General features: G+C 46.9%; 1 protein-coding gene across 9 annotated transcripts in view; it reads right to left on the reverse strand.

Annotated features, from left to right (window-relative positions):
• chl1b (cell adhesion molecule L1-like b) overlaps window positions 1-18091 on the reverse strand; it is a 954137-nt gene that overhangs the window by 142087 nt on the left and 793959 nt on the right. The gene's annotated exons all lie outside the window — the stretch shown is intronic.

An 18091-nucleotide genomic window follows, 5' to 3' on the forward strand; every position in this document is an offset into this window, starting at 1 on the left:
GCTTTCAGGTAGAGGGAAGGTAGCAGAGGTCAACCAGCCAATCAGACTGGAGAATTCTCATGCATGGCAAAGCAAGAATAAAATGCAGGAAATATAAATGATGTTTATATCATTGTACAAAAAGTGAAATAAAGATTGGGGCACACAGGGTTAAGGGAGAAACTTTCAGAGAAAAACACAACTTTATTTGAAAAGAAAACCGCAACATTTTAATTTTCTTCTGAGGGAATAAGATTCCACACTTCTAAAATTATTTTTTAAGGGTTGGAGAGGTTGTTCAGTAGAAATTATGACTTGGTATGCCGTTTAAAACTCAGTTATTCCTGATTGAACAAACCTTAGGTTTTCCATTTATATTTGGTGCAGTAATGGCATTTAACTAGTTCACACTTGACAATAATTCCTACGTAGCTCCCATCGGTGAATACTGCACCAGGGCATGCTGTGGAGAAGCAGGCTATCACTGACAGCACCTTTTGGGTTTCCAAATTTAACAGCACTTGTGTGGATGCCAGAAGTTGCTGTAAGTTTTATTCAGCAATATCAGTGGATGCCGACAGCCTCACCATTATTACTACAGCAAATTCTTCAGGGTTTGTCCAAGTTCCTCGGGATAGTGTCCTAGGCCCAACCATCTTCAGCTGCTTCATCAGTGACCTTCCTTTCATCATAAGGTCGGAAGTAGGAATGTTCGCTGATGACTGCACAACGTTCAGCACCATTTGCGACTCCTCAGATGCAGTAAGTCCTGGACAATGTCGAGGCTTGGGTTGACAAGTGGCAAGTAACATTCGTGCCAGGCAATGACCATTTCCAACAAAAAAGAATCTAACCATCACCCCTTGACGTTCAATGGCATTACCATCACTGAATCCCCCACTATCAACATCCTGGGGATTGCCATTCACCAGAAAATGAACAGGACTAGCCATATAAATATTGTGGCTACAAGTGCAGGTCAGAGGCTAGGAATTCTGTGGTGAGTAACTCACTTCCTGACTCCCCAAAACCTGTCCACCATATACAAGGCACAGGTCAGGAGTGTGATGAAATACTTTCCTCTTGCCTAGATGAGTGCAACTCCAACAACACTCAAGAAGCTTGACACAGTCCAGGACAAAGCAGCCCGCTTGATTGGCATCCTATCTGCAAACATTCATCCCTTCCACCACCAATGCACAGTAACAGCAGTGTGGACCATCTACAAGATGCACTGCAGGAATTCACCAAGGGTCCTTTGATGGAACCTTCCAAACCCATAACCATTACCATCTATAAGGATGAGGGCACAGATAGATGGGAACACCACCACCTGGCAGTTCCCCTTTAAGACTCAACATCCTGACTTGGAAATATATCGCCATTCCTTCACTATCAATATCCTGGAACTCCCTTTCTAACAGCACTGTGGATGTACCTACACCACATGGACTGCAGTGGCAACTCACCACCACCTTCTTAAGGGCAATTAGGGATGGATAATAAATGCCGGCCTAGCCAGCAATGCCCACATTCCATGAATGAATTTTTAAAAGTTATGATTGACAATAGAAGAAAGTTCATAACAAATAAACGTGTGACCATCATAGATATTGCACAACAATTAACATGTAGGCCAAGAGTTTCCACTTCGGCCAGAATTGGTGACCTGAGCTCAAATTGCGCCAGTTTTCATAAGCGTTTCTTTTTGCTCAAACTTCTGCTCAACTTATTTGCCTATCACCAATATATTTCTGTAGTTATATTTAAGAGTAAAATGTAGTGCAGTTTATTAATAAAGCTGGAAATGAGTTTATCACAAAAAAAATAGCATTTTAATTTTAGTCCACTGTGAGCGACCTGATTTTTAATAACGGAAAATAACTTTAAAATAAACCAAACAGAGCCATTTACCATTGGCGTACCATAATCAGTTCCTTAGTATTTTTTAAAAATATGCATATTGTATATAAATGTATATTTTCACACAGCGAGTGGTTTGGATCTGGAATGCACTGCCTGAGAGTGTGGTGGAGGCAGATAAAATTGTGGTTTTCAAAAGGGAATTGAGTAAGCACCTGATGAGAAAAAAATTGCAGAGCTATGGAGAACGGGTGGGAGACTGGGACTATCTAAATCGCTCTTGCATAAAGTCAGTACAGGCTTGAAAGCTGAATGGCCTCTTCCAATGCTGTAACCATCCTATAATTCTATGATTTAAAATCTTTTTGCCAAGAAAATCTTTTTGCACATCTTTGTGCCTAGGAAAAAATGTTTAATGTTAAGAGCCTCCTTGAAAACCTGCAAATGGTACAGATTAGCGAAAGTGTTCAATGCCCATTAAAACATGTGGGGGCAGGGTCAGTTTTGAGGGCAAGGTCTGCTTCCAGAGTAATTTTTTTTAAACCAGCATATAAGATTAGAAACACAAGTTGTGCAGGCCATAATTTGCACTGAACATAAAGTGTGCTTAGAATTCCTTACTCTTTTGTGCTGATCTGGTCAATTTTGGCCAAGCTAGTGGAATCTCCAGTCCCTCATGCTTTATCCCCCCAGTTTTCTCCCCAAGACTTCAAGCCTTTCGGTCTGTAGGGTTTGACATTACACTTGCTAAGGATGGGCAGATTAGGCCCATGAGATGCAAATTTATTGTATAATAGTTTGCACAAAATAACAGCATTTGTGAAGAAATTGACCATCAAGTCCCCCCTGCCTTTAACCCTAAGAATTTATATGTTGGTGACTGTCTTACATAACATAACATAGAAATGTATATTCCACAGTGTAATTTGAAAGAAAAGCATTGCTTGAAAGAAGATCCTGCCTTTGCAGCAATTTATGGCCTCTGTAGCTGCACAGTTAAACCTGGAAATCCATGAGTTACTGCCCAATTTGTCCTGCTTCTCCACTAATTTTGCTACGCTGGTATCTCACAGATAGATTCAGCATTTAATACGAGAAGTAGGTGAGGTTGCAGTGCTCACCCACTAGATACCTGCTAAACACACCAGGAAAAGTTAGGGTTCGTGCTTTCAGGGTATAAGTGAATTTTAACTCTGTGGTCAATCTTCAAGGTATTGATACAAAGCTCCTAAATACTGTGGGAGGCTTATTCCTACAGAATTTAATTGCTGTTGGAGCTTTTTTATAAAAAATTTAATTTATTTTTGCTTTTTCTGTCTGTCTCTTTTATGTCTCAATCTCTCTTAATCATGTCTTTCTTTTCCTCTCTTTATTTCACTTTCTGCACGATTTTATATTAAATATTCTATTTTAAGCTTCCAGGTTTAAAGCTGTGAGGACTAAATTAAATAACCCCTGAAAATGGGTGTGAAGATCACAGTGCATGATTAAGCCATGGCTATTCACTGTAATGCAGATAGCATGGCAACTTGGTACTGCCTGGCATTTGAATGATTGCTGCATGTCACCTCTAGTTCCCTGCTGCTCCCTAAACTTCTGTGTTCTCCTCTTTTGCAAAGTGTGAAAGTAGGGCAATATTTTGAGTGGATAGATATGGTGAGGGTCACTGTGAGGTATAGATGCGACATTGAGGGTGAGTGTGGATGGTGAAGTGGGGATGTGCGCATGTGCATAGACAGAGAGAAATGGGTGCATCTGCAAACTGCTATCAGGAGTTATGTGCAGCAGTAGGCTTGGGAAGGCAGGGTGAGGGAGGCTAGGGTTAGACACACATAAAATCTGCCATTACATCTTTAGTGATCTGATTAGGTCATTAAACATCTGCCACACTGCATCCAGAAATGTGGCTTCATACTCCTCTTCATAACTTCTGTGCAATATCCAACTATGTCTTCTTGTTCTCTGAAGTAGGCTTCCTCCTCCTGTTACAGGATGGGAATCTCCCTAGAGGCCACAAAAGACTAGGGAGGCATCAGTGAAACAAGGCACTGCCTTCTAACATTGAGAATTCATTGCTGCAGTGTCTTCCTATGTTTAAACACTTGGACAATTCTTCAGCTTTCATCCTTGCAGGATCCTGTTAAATACTCATCTTGTTCACTCACATAAATTAGTCAGGAAACCCGGATGTCAGATGCTAATTCAATGGTTGGCTTAAAAAGCCACTGACAAACACTCTGCAAGAAATTTTGCATTCCTCATGTGCTGTTGGGCTCCCAAATATCAATGTGTCGAATACTTAATATACAGTCCTGTGTATCTCCAGGAGGGCTGATCAATCTGCCTGGTTGAGTGGCTCTTTATTTCTTGCCCAGCTCACTGGGATATCTATGATAGATGCCCTGTTGATGGCAGTGTACTGAAACCGGCACGAATTAGAGAAAGTCTGTGAACTAAAGCCAGCCAAACACTTTGTGGGCAGCCATCAGTGAGCTGAATGGCGAGTGCCTTCCTTGATTACTGACCGCAAAATCTGGAGAAATGCATATATAAAATCTGCATTCAACTTGCCGATTCACAGCACTGGGCAAAAATATTTAATTCAAACCCAGCTTTAGTTCTTTAATAAATCCTCAGTGGTTTCTCATTGGAGGTTTTATAGCCATTCTCCTTATATTTGATGTGTATTTCTTACCTCGTCAGATTCTGATTTGCTGTTGCTTCATTAAAGTCAGGCAGTTGCAAGAGGTGTTATAGAATAGAAATCAATATTAAATATTGAAAGTCAATAGTGCCATTATAGATTATAAAGACATTAATGCATGGATTGGTGGAGGAAATGGGATTAGCTGAGTTGCTCTGGCAGAGACCCTGCATGAATATAATGGGCCAAATGGTCTTCTTCTGCAGTAACCATTCCATGTGGTGGAATGGTCCCAGATCTGCACTAAGTGCAGTAGTGAGTGGGAAAAAGGATGTTTTACCCACTGGCCGCAATGCTGGCTTTTCATGTCGTATTGTCCCAATCCCACCTCATTAATCATGCATTCCCAGTAAACATGCTGGGTCGCTGACTGGTATCCTCTCTTTCGCCTGCCCCACTGTCACATCAGGCCTTCAGTAAACCAGGCTGCCCCTGCACAGAGCTAGCACTCTTCAAGGGATAGGTAGATGCTGTGAACTGCTGGTTGCCAAAGGGAGGAAACATGCTGACCCCAGATTTAGTAACGCCTCCCTTGAGCACCGACTGAATGCAGTGGAGGCCCACCGTGATGTCCTCTACCCCAGCTCTGGGCGAAGGCCAGCAAGCAAGGTCACCAATCCAGCATGGGAGGTGGTGGCCAGCGCCAACGCCTTGCAAAAGAGGACAGCCATCCAGTGCCGTAACAGCATGAATCGTCTCATCCGTTCCACTAGCGTAAGTCATTCTTCTCATCACTCTCAACTCTCACAATCCCAAACCCACCACACATCCACAGGGATCTCACACCTGAAGGGACAACACCACTAACTCTCACACATACCCTCACATCTCCATCAGGCTCACATCCTCTTGAGCTTGTGTCCTCATCCATCCATGGCTCCGCTCACCACACAAATATTCTATGCTGTACCATGCTCCTCTCACATGTCCTGCTCACACTCTCTCCATCTGTTTTCATGCAGGAAAAGCTGGCTCACAACACCAGGGGGAGGTCCCAGATGGGGGTGGAGTGGCCCACATCAGGCCTCTCACTCACTTTGAGGAGGTTGCCATCACGCTGACTGGTGGACCGTGCCGCAGTCTGCGGTGAACACCCACGTGAGGATCCTGTACCACATCATCCCTCTCTCAATGCAAATGTTAGTGCTCTCTCTCCTGACTTTGACTCTGCTGCCATGTATTAATCACCTCTACTTTGGTTCATAGGGAGCTCTGCCAAGTGATCGACACCCTCAGACAGCCAGTCACTCAGCTCCATCCACGTCCTCACCTCCAGCCAAGAGGACACCTCCTCCATTGAAAAGCTGGAAATAAACAGCCTGAAAGACCCTTCACAGCGCTCATCCACACCCTCCACCAGAGCAGAGACACAAACCTCGGTGGGACCTAGATCTAGAGCAGGCCGGGTTCACAACCTGGCAGTAACCACAAGGGCACACACGTGTCTGCAGCAGGAGGAGGCAGGTTCTTGGGAGCTCCCTGGCACTCAGAGGATTGCTGAGGAAGAGGCATCTGTGAGGCCCAAGTCAGATGATGAGCCTCTGCATTTGGCCTTCCAACTCATCGTGGAGAGTCAGCAGAAGATGTGGGAACATCATGCAGAGTTGTTGGAAGGTGCATCCGCCTGCTCTCTGATGAACTGGTGCCCACATCTGCATGTATGGAGGTCTCCATGGGAAGGATGGTAGACGCCATGGAGACCCTGGTCCAGCAGAATGTGGAGATGTATGCAGGCCTGCACTCCATCGCGGGAGCCATGGGCGAGTTCCTGCAGTGGCAACGCAAGAGAGAAACGGGGCACCTCAACGCCCCCCCAGGTGTTCCTTCCTCTCACCCGAAGGGATGAGGAGCGGCAGCTGCACACCCCTGGGTTATCCATTCAGGAATCTTAGAGGCTTTCCACTCCCTCTGAGTCCCCTTTGCCTGTGACCTCCCTCAACCTTGCCCTCTCTCAATGCAGAGAGAGTAGCTGGCCCGCAGGAGGATAGCCAAAGCAAGTCAGGGCCCTCAATGCCTCAGCTCTCCAGGGGACGCACACCAAAGTCATCAGAGGCAACAGGGCCACCCACTGCCCCGAATGTCTCCACCCCTGCTGTGGATGTCAGAGCAGTACCTAGAAGTGTTAGACCTAGAAAAGTTAAAAATTTCTGATCACAAGTGATTGCACGGGTGAATACATTTTGTCACTTAATAATTTGAAAATATATTCACTTTCACTGAATGATGTGTAAAGGTGTCTTTCAGCCTCATTTACAGACTTCACAAGGCCCCCCCCGCCCCCCCCACACCCTGCATTCCCCCTCCACTAACACGAGTAGTTTTGGAGGGAGAAGTGAGCATGTGTGACAGAGCCTTTTGGAGCCTTGTGCAAGTGCTATCCCACGCATGCAGATCATTCCTCCATCACGCTCATCTCAATGTCCTGAACATTTTCAATGCTGCCTGCTGGGGTTCTCCTATCTGAGCTGACCCACACTCCCATGCAGCGCCTGTTCCCGCCCAACACAAGACTCCTTTCACTTTCAATTTTAGAAGCATGATACTGGTCCAGTTTGTCCTCAGCTCCCCTCTCCTTTCCCCTCCCCCAGTCACCCATGTCCTTTCCCCCATCATTGTCGACCTCCCTGGCATCACCTTCCACACCCCAACATCACCTACCAGCATGAGCCCTTTTCTTTTCGGGATGTTCAGGTGAACATGCACATTCCCTGCCTTCCCGGGAGTCCCACTCCCACCCACATTGACCTGCCTGACCCCTTCTTTCCCATCCCAGGGTCCGCGTCTGCCTCCCAGTCACCACCAACAACCCTCACCGTAGCTTTTATCGCTACTGTCGCACTCTCACCCTCCCACCCTATCGGCTCATTCTGCCCCCTCTCTTTCTCACCATTTCCTCCTACCATGCCCACTCTCATTTCTCTCCCTAGGGGGCTGTCATCGACTCCACAGTTCCCTCCTTTGCACATTCACTGGACATCCCACCCCTTACTCCTTTCTCCACCCAGGCTTCTACCCCCACTGTGAACTCTTTCCCTTGTCTGAACTCCTTCCCTTATACCTACTTCCCCAGTTGCCGTATTCTCCCCATTACACCCTCCTCCCCCCCCATACTCCCTCCCCCGCTCCCAACCTCGCACCCACCCCAAGACCATTGTTACCCTGCCTCCCTGCTAATCTCACCTCACCCCCTCTGGTACAACTTCCTCTCCCAGTCAAACCTAGATCTTCCTCTCCACCCCCTTGATGATCATCCATAGCAAACCATGGCCAAGACATTGATGCCCTGAAACAGACCCTCAAAGGTGACCTTCCACCTGCCATGAGTTGCTTCGTGACAGAGCCATGTCCATAAGGATCCACCTATCCAAGCAGCATGCGATGCACGTTCCTTCAGGGTCCCGTTGCTATCGGGCTCCAGCATCTTCTGCTCCTTGGATGTCCACGATGTGAGCAAAGCCCTGACGGTAAGTCCCAACCTCTGTACATTACACTTGTCAAGATGTGTTTGGCACTGGCATGTTTTCCTGCAACATGGGCGGTAAATTTGACATGGGGGGATGATTCTGGCAAGCTGGGCTTATGTATATATGCAGATGTATTAAAATGAAGTTCCAGATGAGTGGCAGCGGGAAATGTGGCCTGTCATTGATGGGTGGAGTGGGCGATTGCAAACTGGTTTCACGACAGCGAGAAATCGATTTTTGACCTTCCTGCCATATTGTCCTCTCATGCCCGCCATGATGCCCGATGCCAACGGGCGTGTAAAATTCTGCCCTATGATTCTATTAGTCCAGTCAGGTATGTATATATGTAAAGTTTTCTTTATTTATGCATATAATAAATGCACTTTTGGGCAGATTCCTCCATTGCAATTGAAATAATGGTTACTTTTGACAAAGAAATCAAGTGTAAAATATTAATTTAGTTAAATATGGAAGCACACTACAACTGTACTCATTCTGCTGGATCCCTATCACGTGCAACTTGCCTCACCTTACAATGATTTCCTTTGTCATGTTAATACTTATTTGCCACAATGAAGCTTGCTGTGCAGATGAGCTGTTCTTCTGTGGATCGATTCCAAATGCACTCATTCATCCTTTTAGACAGATGAAGATGCATCTGTGGTTGAACTGATCGTATGTGTAATGTGGACTATCCTAATTTTTCTATTTTGTCGGAAGCAGTTTTTAAACAAATAATCTGATTATTTTTTAAAGTGGTTCCAAATCCAAAATGGATCAGGAAGAACCAGAAACAATGAAACAGGCCAACAGGATGAACAAGATTACCATGAGGACAAAAATGGCAATGGTTTTCAAAATCAATTGTAAGGAAATTATACATTTGGATATTTGTAATTTTTGGGTTAATACTACAATAATAAAGTTATCCCTGTTTAATCAGTGTCTTCATTCATAACATTAGTGTTTGTTTCAGTGCCAGCTTACAAAGCCCTCTGTCCAAGCAAGATAGCTGATTATGCTGGGATTGCTGCAGTCTACGGACTAAAAAGGCATCAATTCATGAAAAGTAATCACAAGTCTGTCTTTTTTTCAGTCATTTACAAACACACCAACATGATGACATCTATCAACAATGGCAACAACAACTTGCATTTAGATCGTGTTATTAGCATATTAAAGAGTCTCAAGATGCTTCACAGGAGCATTGACAAGCCATATCTGACACAAAGACTTAAATGGCGATAGTACGAAAGATGATCCAAAGTTTGGATGAGTAGTTAGGTTTTGAAGAGCATCTTAGAAGAGAGGGAGCTAAAAAGGCAGGGAGGTTTAGGGAGGGGAATTCCAGAGCTCAGAGCCCAAATGGTTGGACGCACTTCGCCAATAGTAGAGTGATTAAAATCTGGGATGCACAAGTGGACAGAATCAGAGAAGCACAGATATCTCAATTAGGGGTTGGTGGTAGAGGGCAGGGGCATGGTGGTGGCAGTAATTTGTAGAGCTGGAGTAGATTATATATATAGGGAGAGGCAAGACCATGGAGAGACTTGAAATCAAGGGTGTTCATTGTAAAATTGAAGTGTTGTCGGACCGGTTGCCAATGTAGGCCAGTAAGCTGAAGGGTGATGGGTGAACAGAATGTTGTGTGAGATGGGAAAGGACATAAGAGTTTTGGATGGGCACAAGCTTATGTAATGCAGAAAATGGGAGGTCGGCCAGGAGAACATTGGAATAGTCATCTAGAGCAGTGCTGTCCAGTGTTGCCACATCTGGTGAATTGATGCTGTTCATTTTTAGAGCCATACAATATTGAGTTGTGTTAAAGTTGCAGCAGTGGACATGAGTACTGGTGTCATTCGCTGGACCACTGTTTGCTCTGTATCCTAAATTGAACAAGGAAGAATCAACCATGTTGCTTTCAAACAGGAGTCATGTGCCGATCAGGCTGTGACTATGTTTATCAGAATATAGTTCAGTTGTCACATTTCCAGTGACCTGGAAGCTGAAGGATCACTTGCTCAATGAAAAATTGGGAAGAAAACTAGTCCTCCGTTTGTTACATTCTCTGCTTCTGTTCTCTCTGGGTGCCTCTAAATGAGGATACATCTAGGTCTGTGGGACTGCTCTGTGAAGTGCTGTGAAAACAGGGCCAAGGAGAGCAGTCTAATTGCTATCAAAACTTTCCTCGGGGAATCTAGTGACACATGGGACGCTAACTAAAGAATATGGTTTTGTTTAGCCAGTTTTTCTTTATTCGTTCATGGGATGTGGGCATCGCGGACCAGGCCAGCATTTATTACCCATCCCTAGTTCAGAGAGCATTTAAAAGTCAGTCACATTGCTGTGGGTCTGGAGTCACATGTAGCCAAACCAGGTAAGGAGAGCAGATTTCTTTCCCTAAAGGGCATTAGTGAACCAGATGGGTTTTTAAAATGATCATTTCATGGTTGTTATTAGGCTTTTAATTCCAGATTTTTATTGAATCCAAATTCCACCATCTGCCACGGCAGGATTCAAACCCAGGTCCCCAAAACATTATCTCGGGTCTCTGGATTACTAATGCAGTGACAATACCACTACGCCATTGCCTCTGCAGCCATGCCACATGGCTGCTAATGAGGGTTGAAATGTACAATTCTGGCAAGATTGGGCTGTGCAACAACATCCAAATGGGTTCAGCCTTCATATTAATCTATCTGTTGAAATGAGTATTTGAAAGGAATAGAATGTTACTGGCATAAAAGGACAGGTTACAGAAGGTTAGCCATGAGCCAAAGGCCTATTATGAATCCAAATGTTGTGTTCAAAAATGGCAGGCAAAAGAGCATAAGCAAGGCAAGATTCAGACTGGAGAAACAATTACATGGCCCTGAATTTTACCTTTGGTGGGAACATGCGACCAGAGGGCTCAGGATCGATCGGGAAACAGACCCCTGACCGCGATCAGCCCCGACCGCAATTTCATGCTGCTGGCCAGTTAAGTCCCACCCAGCGTGAACCGTGTCTTCCCAATGGACAAGGAGGGCTGGGCAGGGGTGGGAGCCTGTCAGGCGCCAGGTCCAATGGTGACCCGGCAGGCAGTTTAGAAACAGCAAAGGCAGCTCCTTGAAGGCTGCCAGGGAAGAATCATATATTCTGTGTTCTGGAGACTGAAGCCATGGCCTCAACAGCAGCTGGAGACGCCAGGCAGGAGGGCGGGTCGGGTGGCACTCAGCCCCCTGTTTTTCGGGTGAGTGGCTCGTGGTCCTCCTGGAGGAGGTGGCTGCCAAGAGGGACACCCTCGTGCCCAGAGATGGGAGGAGGAGGAGGACACTGCACCAGACAAAGCAAGCTTGGGAGGAGGTGGCAGGTGAGGTCAGCAGCCACGACTTTGTGTGGCGCACATGGGTGCAGTGTCACAAAGGGTTCAACCACCTGCTGTGCTCAGGGATGGTGAGTACCACACTGGCATGGGTCAGTGTGTTGAAGTGTTTAGGTGTGGCCATCCCCCCGTGGAGCTCAGGGGTGTTAGAGTCTGTGCCAACTGTCAATGACGCCGGGGCTGGCCAAGTAGGTGAGCCCTGGCAGCTTGGATAGAGTGCCTTGCGGCTTGAGGGCCACGACTCGGAAGTGCCCTGCAAGGTTTTCCTCAAGTGGGATTGGCCAGGCTGAAATGGACCAATCAATGCTCCTCTGTCCTTTCAGGAGAAGACGAACCTTAAACACATTGAGAGGTCACGGACAGGCGGAGGCGCCCCAATCCTCCTAATATTGACCAGATTTGAGCAGGACATCTTGGAGCTGCAGAGGCACCACGCACCTCATTCAGCCGGTTGTGGAGAGGCTGAAGTGTCAGACGAAGGTAAGAGGTCAGTACACAGAGATGAGAGTTTTGGATGGTGCAAACATTCTTGTGCATCTTAATTGATGGGACCCTCAAAACTGGAGTCCCCATTGATCAATGAAAGATGATGGCACCATGATGCTGATCTCCATGTTCTCACCAGGGTGCCTAACATGCACAGTGACAGTGTGATAATTTAAACTAATGATATGTGGTTGTTCTCCCTTAGGTTCACCAGTGTGCACTCAATTGTAGGGCCTCAAAGAGCAACCCCTGATGCCAGATGACTGCCGGGCTTCAACTGTACCTGCGTCACACCCGCTCTCTGAACCAGGCACAGGAGCAGATATCAGCACCTTTATGGGCATTAGATCTTCAGCTAGAATGTCGGTGCACAGCGGTGAGGGCAATCCACACTCGCTTGAGGTGCACGCGGAGGCAGAAAGTGCCCAGGGGGCTGGTAGTCAGAGGACTGCTGGAGACCAGGACAATGCTCAGTTGAAGGCAGATGATGAGCCTCTGGAGTCATCCATTAGGCAGCAGATGCTGGATGTCCAGCAGGATGCGTGGGAGGATCTGGTGGAGATCCGTGAGGGTATGCATGCCATGGTCTCTGTTATGGAAAGGTCCATGTGGAGCATAAGCACTGTGTTGACCTTCATGGCTGAGTGCACTGCCTCCTCCTTTGAGAGAGTGGCAACTCTCATGGAGAGGCAGATCCATGGATAGAATCAGGGGTTCCCTCCACTCCTCTGCCAGTGACTGTGGCATCTGATGAGGTTACGATGATTGGGGAGATGCCAGCCTTGGCACTAGCCGCTCCCTCCCAGTCGGGGCCAGCACAGGTTCCACTGGCCAGAGGACGACCGCCAAAGTCATCAAGGCCAACAAGAACCAGAGTCAGCATGCTTCCTCCAATGCCGGTGCCAGCAAGGGGGTGGGGGTGGGGAGGGTGGTTGCAGGGGTGCGGGTGGGGAACAAGATACAGCACTTGCAAAACTAAATTTAAGGCACCATAGCACAAGGGCAGCAATGGATCATGGGTGATCTTCTGTTCTGTAATGTTTTGTTTACAAACTTACTGATGTGGAAATGAACACCAGAGATGGTAATGTCAATTTATTTTGAGTGTGAAAATTACATAAATTTTGTTTTTGTCATAATGGCCTGAGTATGCTTCACATTTTTGTTTTTTTGGTGCAGGTACCCTGCTAGTATGTAATGCTGGTTGTAAATAGCTCTATGGGCAGAATATTGAGGTCGGCGAGTGGGGGGCGGAGCCTGCTCGCCGACACATAAAATGACATCATTTTAATTTTCAGGTTGGCGGGGGCGCAGCCGAATCAGCTGTGCGCCTGCCGACCTGCCAATGGCCAATTGAGGCATTTAAAAACTAATTGAAGTAGTTAAAGGACCTGCCTGTCTAACCTTAAGGTTGGCGGGCAGGCCGGGAGCCCTGGCGGGCTTCAGAAAAAGCATGAAACCTCATCCACGGGCGGGATGAGGTTTCAAGACGGTTTTTAAAAATGTAATAAAAGTTTGATTAAAAGTGATGGACATGTCCCTACTCATGTGACAGTGTCACATGAGGGAACATGTCAGGGAAGTTTTATTATTCTACATTTAACATTTTTGAATTTGGCACCGATCTCCCTGAGGCAGCACTTAGCCTCAGGGAGATGAGTGCACTCTTTTGATCGCATGCGCGAAAGAGCACACTCCCGGCTTAGGAAATCCCCCCCACCGCCGCCTGCACAGGGAGCGCATAGCGCTTCCTGGCGGATGTCATGCTGGGCGGGACTTAATTGGTCCACTCACATAAAATGGCAGCGCGCCCCCGATCGGTGGCGCGCTCGCTCCTGAACTTCCTCCCTGACTGGGGGAACATTCTGCCCTATATTTTATTGCACAGGCGCTGAGTGGATTTTGGGTTCAAATGAAAGGGTCATTTCAGACATCCTGGATGGAGGCGGCAGCCCTGGCATGAGGTGGAGGCAAATCTTTGGCAGCCAATCTGAAAGAGCATTGCATCAAGGTGTCCCTGGTCTCCCTGCAGGGTACAGAGGTCTGCCTCTATGTCCTCACGATCTCTTCTTCTGAATTCATCCTCTGTGGCATGTGGAGCTGCCCTAAGATCCTCTTCCTCCAGTGGGTTCCCCTTTGCCAGTGCCAGATTGTGGAGAGCACAGCATGCAACCACTATCGGTGACACCCACTGTGGGGGTTTGTAGTGCTCCCCTTGAATGGTCTAGGCATTGGAAGCGCATCTTCAGAAGATCTATAGTCCTCTCTATCACTGCCCTTGTGGAGGCATTTTTTAAAAAAAATTATTAATTCACAGGATGTGGGCTTCACTGGTTGGGCCAGCATTTATTGCCCTTGTTCAGAAGTCATTTAAGATTCAACCACATTGCTGTGGGGTTTGGAATGACATGTAGGCCAGCAGATTTCCTTCCCTAAATGATATTAGTGAACTAGATGGGTTTTTACAACAATGGCTTCATGGTCATCATTAGACTTTTAATTCCAGATTTTTATTGAACTCAAATCCCACCATCTGCTGTGGGGGGATTTGAACCCAGGTCCCCAGAGCATTACTGTTAATCTCTGGATTACTAATCCAGCAATAATACCATCATGGCATCGCTTCCAATTGGGGGTACCGATCAAGCGGGCTCCTTTGTCTTGGATGGTGTCAAGCTTCTTGAGTATTGTTGGAGCTGCAATCATCCAGGCAAACGGAGAGTATTCCATCACACTCCTGACTTGTACCTTATAGATGGTGGACTAGCTTTCAGGAGTCAGGAGGTGAGTTACTCATCGCAGGATTCCTAGCCTCTGACCTGCTCTTGTAGCCACCGTATTTATATGGCTAGTCCAGTTCAGTTTCTGGTCAATGGTAACCCCCAGGATATTGATAGTGGGGGATTCAGTGATGGTAATGCTATTGAACATCAAGGGGAGATGGTTAGATTCTCTCTTGTTGGAGATGGTCATTGCCTGGCACATGGGTGGCACGAATGTTATTTGCCACTTGTCAGCCCAAGCCTGGATATTGTCCTGGTCTTACTGCATTTGGACCTGGACTGCTTCAGTATCTGAGGAGTCACAAATGGTGCTGAACATTGTGCAATCATCAGCGAACATCCTCACTTTTGACCTTAAGATGTAAGGAAGGTCATTGATGAAGCAGCTGAAGATGGTTGGGCCCAGGACACTACCCTGAGGAACTCCTCCAGTGATGTCCTGGAGTTGAGCTGAGTGACCTCCAACAACCACAACCATCTTCCTTTGTGCTAGGTATGACTCTAACCAGCAGAGAGTTTTCCCCTGGTTCCCCTTGACTACAGTTTTGCTAGGGCTCCTTGATGCCACACTTGGTCAAATGCAGCCTTGATGTCAAGGGCAGTCACTCTGACCTCATCTTTTGTCCATGTTTGAACCAAGGCTGCAATGAGGTCAGGAGCTGAGTGGCCCTGGCGAAACCGAAACTGGGCATCAGTGAGCAGGTTATTGCTAAGCAAGTACCACTTGAGAGCACTGTTGATGACCCCTTCCATTACTTTACTGATGATTGACAGTAGACTGACAGGCAGTAATTGGCTGGGTTAGATTTGTCCTGCTTTTTGTGTACAGGACATACCTGGGCAATTTTCCACATAGCCGGGTAGATGCCAGTGTTGTTGTAGCTGTACTGGAACAGCTTGGCTAGGGGTGCGACAAGTTCTGGGGCTCAAGTCGTCAGTACTATTGCCGGAATATTGTCAGGGCCCAAAGCCTTTGCACTATCCAGTGCCTTCAGCCGTTTCTCGATATCACGTGAAGTGAATCAAATTGCCTGAAGGCTGGCATCTGTGATGCTGGGGACCTCCGGAGGAGGATGAGATGGATCATCCACTTGGCAGTACTGACATGATTCCTATTATAACGCTGCTCTGCCTCTGTTCTTGGGTGGCGGAGAGATGTCACAAGCCACCTTTTCAACGGGTAGCCCTTGTCACCCAGCAACCATCCATCCAGTCGGGTTGGAGCACTGAATAGCCTTGGCACCTGGGAATGTCTCAGGATATAAGCGTCATGGGAGCTGCTGGGGTACCTTGCACAGACTTGCAGAATCTGCAACTTATGGTCACAAACTATCTGGACGCCCATTGAGTGGAATCCCTTCCTGTTGATGAAGGCACCCGACTAACCTGCTGGCATCTTGATGGCCACACGTGTGCGGTCGATTGGACCCTGGACGCAGGGGAAGCCAGCAATCACTGCAAAGCCTCTGGCTCACTCAGCCTGCCTGGCCTCGACCGTACGGAAATGAATAAATGTCATTATCCGCCTGAACAGAACTTCCGTCACCAGCTTGATGCAATTGTGGACAGCTGATTGGGACACTCCACAAACATCCCCCACTGACCCCTGGAAAGAGCCAAAGGCACAGAAGTTGAGGGCCACTGTGACCTTCGGAGCCACTGGCATGGGGTGTCCAGCCACACTGCTGGAGGTGATCTCAGGCCCAATCATCTGGCAAATGGAGATCATGCTATCCCTGGAGAGGCGGAGCCTCCTTCGGCATTGCACCTCGGACATATTGAAGTAGCTGCATCGCTGCCTGTAAACTCTGGCAGCGGGATAGTGGGGTCTTCTGTGGCCCTTCCATCTTGGACTACTTGCTGGCCCTGTGCCCCTTGTGCCTGAGCCTCTCCTCCCACAGGTCCCTCCCCTGGAACCTACATGGGAACACCTGGCCTCCTCTCCCTCTGCCTCCAGCAGAGAGTACAATCCCCATTACCAGGGTTAAAGAAGGCTGTCTGATACCTGAAAGAGTCCACATGGTCAAAATCCTCCAGGGACCTTGGAGACACCAACGAGTCCTGAAATGAAGCCTGGAAATGCTAAGAATGAAGTTCAGAACTGAGATGAAGCTGTTAAATCTAAATAAACAACCAGCAGCAAACTATTTCCTAAACTCCTCACTACTCACACTGACAATGCTGCTGACCCTTTTTATCCCACCCTTGGATGAGATTTTGCAAAATGTGGGCTGCCCGTTTTTCCCAAGCGACGAGTGTAAAATCGCACGGGCAACGTAAAATCGGGTTCAATTGAGTTTTTAATCGCCTGAAGTGGCCTTTTAATTGATGGCAGGCATGGCTCTGACACCCACGCGTGCCCGCTTACCTGAAGATTGTGCGCTTGTGGAATGACGTTGGGACATCTTCTCGTGCGATTTTACACCCAAGCGGGTTGGCCGCACCCATGTAAAATTCTGCCCATAGAGATTTGGTGATTTGTTTTCTCCTAACATATCAATTCTGATAAAATAAAGACAGTTTACTCTTGAAAAAATTTGCTTTTATTTCAAATAAACTGAAGTGGGGTGTCAGAAACTGAATACCTTGGTTAACAGGCTGTCATCATTCTTTGAGCGTGTATACAGTAGGCTTGTTTAGTGCAACAGTTGGACTGCAAAACCTTTTTGAAGCCATTCTACTGGCTCTGGCAGTGATTATATCAGTCTTGATTACTGACAGTTTAAAACCTCAAAACTATTTTCAAAAGATTGTGCATTTGTTTTATTAATATTTCACATATTTTGTATCATATGGCAAATATAGTGACCTGCTCGCCACAAGTTTGTTAAGCATCAAAATCCTATTGGACAACACTGGTCCAGATATTAGAAAGAGGGTTTAATAATTAGAGGGTTTAATCTGTAGATGAGCTGAGGCAAAGGCAGACTTGGGCAATGTTACGGAAATGGAAGTAGGCAGTCCTGGTGATTGAGCGACTAAATAGACCAAAGCTCATCTCAGTGCCAAATCAGACACTGAGGTTGTGAATGGTCTGGTTCAGTCTCAAGCAGTTGCCTATAAAGGGATGGAGTTGCAGATGAACATAATTGTGATGGGGCCTGGTCCCACGAGCTTTGATCTTCCCAATGTTTAGCCAGAGGAAATTTTTGCTGATCCAGTCCTGGATGTTGGACTATGGCAAATCAGAGACAGCTGAAGGGTTGAGAGAGGTGGTGGTAAGGTAGAGCTGGGTGTCATCAGCATATATGTGGCAACTCATGTTTGTGTGCATGGATGATGTTGCTGATGGGGAACACATAGGTGGGAAACAGGAGGAGGCCAAGGATAAAAGCTTGGAATGTCTCCAGGGGTAAGAACAGAAGGAGAAACCACCCCATGTGATTCTTGGGCTGTGTCTCGATAGATAACAATGGAATTAGGTGAAGGCAATCACACACAGCTGGTT

This window comes from Cetorhinus maximus, chromosome 6 (genome assembly GCF_964194155.1).
Source record: "Cetorhinus maximus chromosome 6, sCetMax3.hap1.1, whole genome shotgun sequence".
NCBI classification, from domain to species: Eukaryota; Metazoa; Chordata; class Chondrichthyes; order Lamniformes; family Cetorhinidae; genus Cetorhinus; species Cetorhinus maximus.